The sequence below is a fragment of the Petaurus breviceps genome, unplaced genomic scaffold, assembly GCF_028583685.1.
Source record: "Petaurus breviceps papuanus isolate PSGF00001 unplaced genomic scaffold, PetGlider_PUasm1.0 582, whole genome shotgun sequence".
NCBI lineage: Eukaryota > Metazoa > Chordata > Mammalia > Diprotodontia > Petauridae > Petaurus > Petaurus breviceps.
This window is the reverse complement of record NW_027186390.1, coordinates 16225813-16236563: the sequence shown is the minus strand read 5'-3', so window position 1 is coordinate 16236563 and position 10751 is coordinate 16225813. Positions and strand designations below refer to the sequence as shown.

The window sequence follows — 10751 nt, the reverse complement described above, 5'->3', positions numbered from 1 at the left end:
GTAAAGATCAAGAGAATGATGAACCAAATAGGTCTTATTAAGAAAAGGAATTGTCCTTGGTGAGGATCTACAGGCTAAAAAATTCCATTTCAAAATGATTTAAAGTTTTTTGATCAAACGAAAGTAGTCCAGATAGAATAGTCCAGGAAAAATAGAGTTTTCAAAAGCAGGAAAAATTTGGAAGGAAAATAGTCTTTCTAATACTGTGTATAGGACCCTTTCCCCCAACATGGCGCCAAAGGCGAAGAAGGAAGCTGTTGTTCCCCCCAAGACAGAAGCCAAGTCCAAGGCCTTGAAGGCCAAGAAGGCAGTGCTGAAGGGTGTCCATAGCCACAAAAAGAAGAAGATCCGAACATCCCCCACCTTCCGGCGACCCAAGACACTGAGACTTTGAAGGCAGTCCAAATACCCTCGGAAGAGTGCCCCTCGCAGTAACAAGCTCAATCACTATGCCATCATTAAGTTTCCCTTGACCACTGAGTCTGCTATGAAGAAGATTGAGGACAACAACACCCTGGTCTTCATTGTGGACATCAAGGCCAACAAGCATCAGATCAAGCAGGCCATAAAGAAGCTGTATGACATCGACGTGGCTAAGGTCAACACACTGATCCGGCCCAATGGAGAGAAGAAGGCCTATGTCCGTCTTGCTCCAGACTATGATGCTTTAGATGTTGCCAACAAAATTGGAATCATCTAACTTGCTGTGCCCCATTCCACCTACGATAAAAAATAAAGTTTTCCAGAATAAAAAAAAATACTGTGTATATTCTGTTTTACCAGTGATTAGCTACTGTAACCTCAGATTTTGAAAAAAAAAATTTATTACATACACTTGCACACACACATACATACACACACATCTTTTTTTTTACTTTAAAACATTATTGCTTTTATATAAACCATTTTACAGAATCTTTTTTTCAAGACACAACATATTTCTCCCATACACCTATCTAATTCTTTTTTAATATATAATTATATCTATTACCATTTACTGAATTATAAATGAGGGAGAGGGTCAATGAAAGGGCATAATAAAGAGAGTGCCAGGCCTGAAGTCAGGAAGACATCTTTATGAATTCAAATCTGTCCTTTTACTAAGTATGTGACCCAAGGCAAGTCATTTAACCCTGTTTGCCTCAGTTCCACTTCTATAAAATGAGCTGGAGAAGGAAATGGCAAACCACTCCAGTATATTTGCTTAATCAAATGCCTCAAATGAACTCATGAAGAATTGGACACAACTGAAACAACTTAATGATGCCAACAAAGCTCTTTTGGGCCCAGACCAGACCTTTTAATCTTTCAGTCTCTCTCAGAGGTTTACATAATGCTTTGTGAATAGGTACTTAATAAGTTCACATAATTGTTGAATATTGAAAAGCATGTTCTGACTACACTGAGATGCCCAACAGAAAGCAAATAATAATAATAACAATAATAATAATAAAATGTGTTTACTCTTTGTGCTACCATGAAAAAAAAAATCAACAAAAATACTCCTGCATAGGATAAAAGGCATCAACCATGTTCCCTAAAACATCAACATTATTCAAGCACATAAGCCTAAGAGAGGTCATATTGTTTCTATATTTATTGCCACTAATCCCACACAAGGAAAACAAGTGATAGGTCATCAACAGACTTTGTATTTTGGTTATTTCTTACTGTGTAAACGACATGTCATAAGTATTTAAGAGACTACAGGTATCCTCAGCTATTCTTTTTTTTTTATATTTAAACATTTGATTTTAAAACTTTGAATTCCAGATTCATTCCCTTCCTCCCTTATCACCCACCCTTACTGGGAAGATAAGCAGTTCAGTATAGGTTGTACATGTGTGGCTAATGCAAAACAATAACATAGCAGATATATTGTAAAAGACTGACTATATTTCCCTCCCTCCTATCCCACATCCCACTTGTTCTATTCTCTACTTTGATCCTGTCCCTTTTCAAAAGTGGGTGCTTCCAACTTCCCTCCCCCCCAGCCTGCCCTCCCTTCCATCATCACCCCTCACATCCTCTCCCCCCCCTATTCTCCTGGAGGGTGAGATCCCCTATTTAGGGTGTATTTCCCTCCCTCCTCAAGCGAGATTCAATAGGAATAAGGTTGACCCATTCCCTTTTGCCTTCCTATTCTTCCCCTCCATTGTAACCATTTTCCCTTGCCTCTTCTGTATGAGATAGTTGCCCCACTCTGTCTCTCCCCATCTCCTCTCATTATATCCCTCTCACCTCTTAATTTCACCTTTTAAGTATCATCCCTTCCTGTTAAATTGGTCCCGTGCCCTCTCTCTATGTATACCTGTAAACATATATACACACATTCACATATTCAAATTGTTTCTTCCTGGCTGCTTGTAATATTGTCTCCTTAATCTGGGAATTCTGGAACCTGGCTATAATATTCCTAGGAGTTTTCTTTTTGGGATCTTTTTCAGGAGGTGATCGGTGGATTCTTTCAACCTCTATTTTGCCCTCTCGTTCTAAAACATCAGGGCAGTTTTCTTTGAGAACTTCCTGGAGGATGCTTTCCAGGCTCTTACTTTGGTCATGGCTCTCAGGCAGTCCAATAATTTTTAAATTATCTCTCCTGGATCTATTTTCCAGGTCAGTGGTTTTTCCCATGAGATATTTCACATTGCCTTCTATTCTTTCATTTGTTTGGATCTGTTTAACAGCATCTTGATTTCTCATAAAGTCATTAGCTTCCATTTGCTCCAATCTAATTCTGAAGCAATGATTCTCTTCAGTGAGCTTTTGAGATTCTTTTTCCATCTGGCAAATTCGACTTTTTAAGGCATTCTTCTCCTCATTGCATTTCTGAGCCTCCTTTGCCATTTGAGTCAGTCTGTTTTTTAAGGTATTATTTTCTTCAGTCAGGCTGTTGACTCTCATTTCATAATTTTCTTGCATTGTTCTCATTTCTCTTCCCAATTTTTCCTCCACTTCTCTTATCTGCTTCTTAAGGTCCTCTATGGCCTGTAACCAGCTTGTATTTTCCTTTGAAGCTTTTGGTGCAGGAGTTCTGACTTCACTGATTTCTTCCTGTTCCATGCCTTGCTCCTTCTTATCCCCAAAATAGGAGTGTAATGTTGGAATCTTCTGTCTGCTTTGTTTCCTTTGCCTGCTCATTTTGCCACTCAATGATTTGACTTTTGGGCTTTTTGCCACAGTAGGACTCTGCCACCAGACAGGGGAGTTTTCGTCCCAAACGCTGGGGTTTTCTCAGCTGCCGGAGGTATTAGATGGGTGCCCTCTCTGAGGTCTCCACACGCTCTGGCAAGCTGGACACACACCCCAGGACCTCCACCCTAGACTGCAATCCAAATCCAAGCAGGTTAAAGCAAGAGCGATGACCCCTCAGACTGGTGCTTGGTCCCCCTACACTCTGCAGGCCAGGAGCTGAAGCCGCCGTGGCGCTGGCAGGCTGTGCCGGTGTCTCAGCGGTTTCTCGCCCCGGGGGTAAAAGCCACGCACTCCCACTTACTGGGTCCCAAAGTCCAGAATGCACTGGCCTCTCACCTTGTCCTTCGCATCTATGTGTTGATAAATCTGGAAACGGCCACAGCTGCTGCTGATCTGGAGTCCACACATCTTTTTCACTTATCAAGGAATTCCAGTGGGAATTTGAGGATTAAGTTATTGATACTCTATTGGATGAGCTATGATTGAAGGAGAAAAGGGTCTTACCTATGTAGAGTTAAATTCAATGTTACTCTAAATAGTGGGTTTTTTAATATAACCAAAATGGTTAAAGTCTCTCATGATATTCTTATGGAAAATATAGAGTGATACGGGATAAACAATGAATTTAGGTGGACTTGGAACTGGTTGAATAATATACTCCAAGAGTAGCCATGAGAGGTTTCCATAAGACTTTTCCAGGCACCAAAGCTTGGCCCTTTATATTAATGACTTGTATAAAGGTACAGATGTTTATCAGATTTGAGTATGACACAAAGTTAGAAGGGATAGCTAACAAAGTGGATGACAAAGCCAAGATTTAAAAACATCTTGGCAGTGTGGAATGCTCTGATGAAGCGAATAACATGAACTTTAATAGGGATAAATATAAAGTATTGCATTTTGGTTCAAAAATATCCACTTTGCAGAATAAGATGGGGAATGTATGTCTATACAGCAAGTAAATCTTATAATACCTGGGGTTTTTAGTGAACTGCAAGCTTAATATGAGTTAACAGTGTAATACAGTAAACCAAAGAGCTAATGCAATTTTAGCCTGAGGCAAGAAAGGCAAAATGCTTCAGACTACAGGAGTAATAATTCTTCCACACTCTTTCCTAGTCAAAACACATCTAGTGTATTGTATTTAACTCTGTACACAATACCTTAGAGAGAACATTAATAATTTGGACATTACTTGAGGAGGGCAACAAGAATGATGAAAAGCCCAGAGATCATACCCCATGATGACTTATTTGGCAGGTTTAGCTTGGAGAAGAGAAGACTCAGGAGGAACATGATAGTTATTTTCAGGTATCTGCAAGGCTGTCACATGGAGGAAGGATTTATGGTTATCTGACCTGGTCCCAGAAGACAAATCTAGGAGCAACTGATGAAAGTTACAAGGAAAATTTATGTTTAATTCAGGAAAATACTGCTTCGTCTAGCTATCCAAAAAATGGAATGAACTGACTTGGGAGGTAGTAGTTTGGGCCTCGTAAGTCTTTAAGCAATGGCTGGAGTAGGGTGTGACCATGTGATGAATGTGTCGTACTTGAGATTATTTTCTAGGTATATGTTTAACTAGATGGTTGCAGAGTACCCATCCAAGTCTAAGATTGTATGATGTATACATGCCCAAACATAATCTCTCATTGCCTGTTTATCTATCAAATGGATAAGAAAAAGAAAAATACCTTTCCTACTTACTAAAATGAAATATGAAATATAAAAATACTTTGAAAAAGTAAAACCACTTATTACTATGTAAGGAATTATTAATGATGAATTCCCTGCTCTTACTGCCCAGATCAGCTCTACTTGTGGTAGTAGAGTGAGAAGCTAAAGATTAATCTTTGAAACAGTGACAATTCTGTTGGTCACCTACTGAGTATTTTTTTAAGGTTAAGAAAGTTACAGAGAAGAAAAAAAAAATATCATCTGTTGCAATTCTGTAGGTTCAACTGGTAGATAAATTAAAGGTAGAAAAAGAACATGAAAAGAAGACAAGGGTCAGCTCTTTGATGGTTAATATTTATTATTTTTCAGTATTTAAGCATGGAGGCCCAACAAGGATAAATTTGCATTCAACTAGAGATCTCAGGAAGCATGCTAGTCTCAGAAATTTAGAAGTGTTATGTACAAAACATGTTGCTCTTGGCAAATAGATGAACTCTACAAGCCCACATGCCCTTATTCAATGATTCCCCTGGTCTGATCAAAATATACAAGCAGAAAATTATGATCCTGTTGCTATATGCCACATGGGGTTGGAAGTCACATATATAATTCTTATACATCATTCCAAATAATTATGCTTTTCATCTGCTCTTTTCGAATGAATGGATTCTTACCTGGAAACAGGAATGCTAGAGTTGGCACCCACTTAGCCCTCTTATTCACAGGACATAGGCAGAGAAAAAGACTACCACCTTTAAGCAGACAGGAAGAGCCCCAGGTGCTCTCAGAGTCAGCAATGTTATGTACCTCATGAGAGTTATAGTGGTTTGAAGAAATGTTGCCCCTGCCTCCTGCTGCCTGGAAATTAGAGATATCCTCTCCCATATTACCCTCTCATACCAGTCTTTCACAAAGTTTTTGATGGAGAAGGAAAAACAAAGGAAATGGTAGCTAGGTGGCACAGTATATGGAACACGGACTGGAGTTAGAAAGACACGAATTCAAATCCTGCCTCACATACTTCCTGGTTGTAGGATGCTGGGTCAGAAATTAACCTCTTTTTGCTTCAAGTTTCTCAACTATAAATGAAGATAATAATAGTCCCAACCTCCCAGCAGTTGTTATGAGAATCAAATTAGATACTTACGTACACATACACACACACACACACACACACACACACACACATATATCCCTGGCACGCAGCAAGCACTTAATAAATACTTGTTTCCTTCCCTGCTTCTTCTAACCCATATTCTTTAAGTTTGATGGTGTCTTTCAATACATTTTCCAGTCATCATTACAATTTCAATCTGTCCTCTGTTTAAATCAACTGATATTTCCATTGTCTTACACAAAAATCACCAGACATATTCATGAATGACCAAATAAGGCAATGGAATTACAGACTTGCCAGAGTTCAAAAAGATCAAAGCAAACCTATAGTCCAGAACTGAATTCAAATTCTGACACAGACACATACTAAGTGTATGACACTGGGCAAATCACTTATCCTCTCACCCTCAGTTTCCTCAACTATAAAATGAGGTGGACAGCAAGGTCCCTTCTAGCTGTATATCTGTATTCCTTATTATTCATATCCAAAAAAAGACTCTTTCCTACAACAGACTTTGGGTGATCATCCAGTCTTTGCTTATAAACCTCTAATTAGGAGTAATCCAATCCCTCCCAAGGCTGCCCATTCCATTTTTTTTGAAGAGCTTTAATTGACAAAAATAAGCCTTACATTACAAAATTTTTACTATGCAAGTTATAGCCATTTTTCCTAACTATTGTCTAAAGGCAAAACAAAAACTAAACTAAAAATGTTTCTACACAAAAAAGCATTCTTGTACTTGAAAAATAGCTCTGCCATAACTCCCTAAAGATTCTCTTCATCCCCTGATAAAGATCCCCAGTTCCTTCAATTGAGACATTTATGCCATTAACTAGAGCTCCTTTGCTGCTATGGTTTTCTTATTTGGATGCTTTCCAGATTATCAATATCTGACTACAATGTGATACTTGGATCTTGATAGCATTTCTACTTGAAGAATTTTAAACAGAAATAGGTTCTTATCATTTTATAGGGAAGGCAAACTCACATAAGGACATCTTTAGCAACAGACCACAAAAACGTGCAGAATATTAATATGGAGACTATTACCTTATTTGAATTCAAACATTTTCTTCCACGCTTTAGAACTTTTTCAGTGAAAAATGGGAAAAATTCCTAAATTTGGGGGTAGGGTAGAGAAATTCTTCCCAGAGAAATGAAAATAACTGTGATAATCACTTACATCTAATTGGATGATTAGATAGGTAGATCTAGCTAGCTACCTACCTACCTACCTACTTATCTATCTACCTATTTGCCAGATAGGTCTGGTAGATTTCACTTTTATCTATCTATATGTCTGTTTCATCATATAATTTGTGGTAATTATCACAATCATTTTAATTTTATATTAACTATACCATATATTATAGAAATATATATACATAATATTATTGAACTAGGAAACTATGCTAAATATCATAAAGCAGATTCTAACCAAAAAATAATTATTATAATCTGAAAAACAAATAAAAAATTTCTGTCAAGATAGCAAAAAAAGGAAATAGCTCAAAACAGATCAAATAAGAGATTTGTAAAAAGCACTTAGCACAGGGCCTGGCACATAGTGTGGTATGTAAATTCTTATTTTCTTTTCTTCTGCCTCAAGCTAAGGATGGTTCACTACACTTTTACCATTGGGACACTTGTCTCTATTATCTCTTACTTATGCAATACTTCTAAGATTTATGGTGTATTTTATTCACAAACACCCTTTGAAGTACCTAGAACAAGCACTGTTATCACTATTTTGCAGATGAGGAAAGGAAGCCAAGAAATTTAGAAACTTGATCAGGAAAACACAGCTAATAAATATCAGAGCCAGGATTCCTCCCACTGTCACCTGGATCTACATGACCTCTCTAAACTTATGAATTGGCTCAATTCAGCATCATAAGATTACAAGATTGCTCAGGGTAACTAGGTGGCACAGTGGATAGACTGCTAGGCCTGGAGTCAGGATGACTCATCTTCCTGCTTTCAAATCAGTCCTCAGTTGTTCTTTGTTCTTAAAGAGGACCAAAATGACATCACTGTGCTAGAATCAAGTTCAGTGTGTCTGACTATGGCTGATCAAACCAATGTGAGCTCAGAATGCTGTACCACAGGTCAGGCACAAATAGTCTGTGTAAACATTTGGGGTGGATATTCCAAATTTGAACAATTTGCACAACTTGCATTTCCTTTGAGCTGTCTAAATTCTGCTTTGCACATAGACCACAGCACTTTTTCTGATGTCAGCACACCATGCTGAGCAGCCCTGTACCAGTGTCTTCCATGTCACACAATCAATTCCGAAGTCCTTAAGAGGGACCTTGAGAGTTTCCTTGTATTGCTTCTTCTGACTACCATATGAACACTTGCCCTGTGTGAGTTCTCCATTAGTCTTTTTGGAAAGGGTACATTTTGTGTTTGAACAATGTGGTCAGCCCATCAGAGTTGTGCAGTCTGAAGCAGAGTTTGAATGCTTGGCAGTTGAGTTTGAGAAAAGACCTCAGTGTCTGGTACCTTATCCTGCCAGATGACCTTCAGAATTTTCCTAAGGCAATTCAAATGAAAGTAATTCAGTTTCCTGGCACAGCATTGGTATACAACAATGAGGTCAGCACAATGGCTGTGTAGGCCTTCAGTCTGGTAGTCAGACTAATGCCTCTTCTCTCCCACACTTTCCTCAGAAACTTTGTAGCTGTGTGACACTGGGCAAGTCACTTAATCCTGTTTGTTTTAGTTTGTAAAATGAGTGGGAGAAAAAAATGGCAAACCACTCCAGTATCTTCACTAATAAATCCCCAAATGGCTTCATGGACAATCCAACATAGCTGAACAACAAACATGAATGCTTATTTCATGTAGTTTCTTTCTTTTCCCTTGTTAGGTCCAACTTGATTCTTCTGGTTCTATGGCATATTATACAACAACTGAACCTTTGAATCTTCGTTAAAAAAAAAGAAAAAAACTTGCATTTTCTGCTCTTACTATGGAAATATCAAATATATCCTCATCTGAATAAATACACAAGGACAGATTTTCACACTCCTGACCATAATTATTTTTATCAGAAAATAATAAAAATAATTTCTCTTTTTCTCTTTCATTTTAATTCTATCAAGCATACTTAAAAAAAAAGTCTCATTGAGAATGAGTAACCATCAAAAGATCTCAGACAATGGTCAAGAAATCAGGGTTACTCATAGCTGATCCCTGGGGAAATTTAAATTTTATTTACTGGTTAATATAATAGCTTTATAATTTTGGCATCCTTCAAGGACCATCTTTAGTACCACCACTTCTGTTCTAACTTCTCTTTCTCTAAATGCAAAGATCTTCTCTTCAAGACATCATTATTTCAATGACCCTATGGTCTTAAGAATGTGGTTCCTCTCTCTACAAGTACAAATTGCAATCCATTTATGCTTTTTCATCCTGTCATATTCTTTTCCATTTCATATCACAAGGGCAATATGGAAAATTTATCCAATATGCTGAAGGTCTTTCTTTAGGTATCATCTACAGCATTTATTGGACATTTAGCACTTATGATTTTCAAAAGCACTTAATAAATGCTTTTTTCATTCCATTGTGTTATGATGTATATTTTCCCAATGGTTGGGTCTTCTTTTTAGCTAGGTTGCAAATCCCTTGAGGGTAGGGACCATGTACTTGATAGATAGAGATATTACACATACATGTGTGTAGAAATGTGCATATATGTGTGTGTATGCGCACATACAGATATGCATACACATATAAAATCATACATTGCATATATACATATGTGTATATGCATGTTTATTTATACACACATATATGTGTGTGTGTTTAAATTGTGTCTTATTCTGGTCCTCCTGACTAATCACACTACTTCTAGTCAGTATAGAAAGTTTATAAACAGCCAATATAAAGTAGTAATAGCAAGGGATAACATTAGAAAGGGGAACCTAGAAGTCACATAAAAACCATCCCAAAGATCAAAGGAGAATAATTCATAAATTGTATCAAATATTAACCAAAAATCACATCCTGGTAATATATGCTAAATCTGGGGAAGTCATGTAGGCCTTGCTATCAGGGTCTTTGGTTCTACAATATGTAAACCTCAGATTAATTCCAGATATCTGTAGTAAAATCATCAGAACCACAAATGATGCTGATAATTTTGAGATGAAATGGATTTTTTCCCTTTAAAGTTTTATCAACAACTTTGAGATGATTCCAATACCTTAATGAACTAATGTCAAGGTGGCACAGAATAGAGTTAATCTATTCTCTCTCCTCCCCCAAAAACCCTGTAAAATGAGACCTTGAACTTCTGCCCCCCACTAACCTGTGCCAACTTGATGCATGCTGCTGAGTGTTCCCAACTCTAACTCAGTTAGTGATGTCTCTGCCTCTTTCCATTCCCATCCTCTTCCCCATGCTGTTTGCCTTCCTTCACCATTCCATTCTTGTCCCCAAGCTGTCTGCCTCTGTTGTTGTCATTCATTCTTTCAGCTGTGCCCAACTCTTCATGACCCCATGGACCATACTGTCAATGGAATTTTCTTACTAAAGATATTGGAATGACTTTCCATTTCCTTCTCCAGTGGATTAAGACAAACAGAGGCTAATTGACTTGCTCAGGGTTACACAGTGTTGGAGAACAAATTTGAACTCAGATCTTCCTGAGTCCAGGCCCAGTGCTTAATCTATCAAGTCAGCTAGCTTCCCTCTTTTTGCCACTTGTCTCCATACTTTCGGTGCTGTTTGCTCCTACCCCCTCTAC

The 10751-nt window shown here is 37.9% G+C and overlaps 1 pseudogene; it reads left to right on the top strand.

Annotated features, from left to right (window-relative positions):
- Positions 1 to 211: 211 nt before the first annotated feature.
- Positions 212 to 737, top strand: LOC138173466 (large ribosomal subunit protein uL23-like; annotated as a pseudogene).
- The last annotated feature ends 10014 nt before the right edge of the window (positions 738 to 10751 follow it).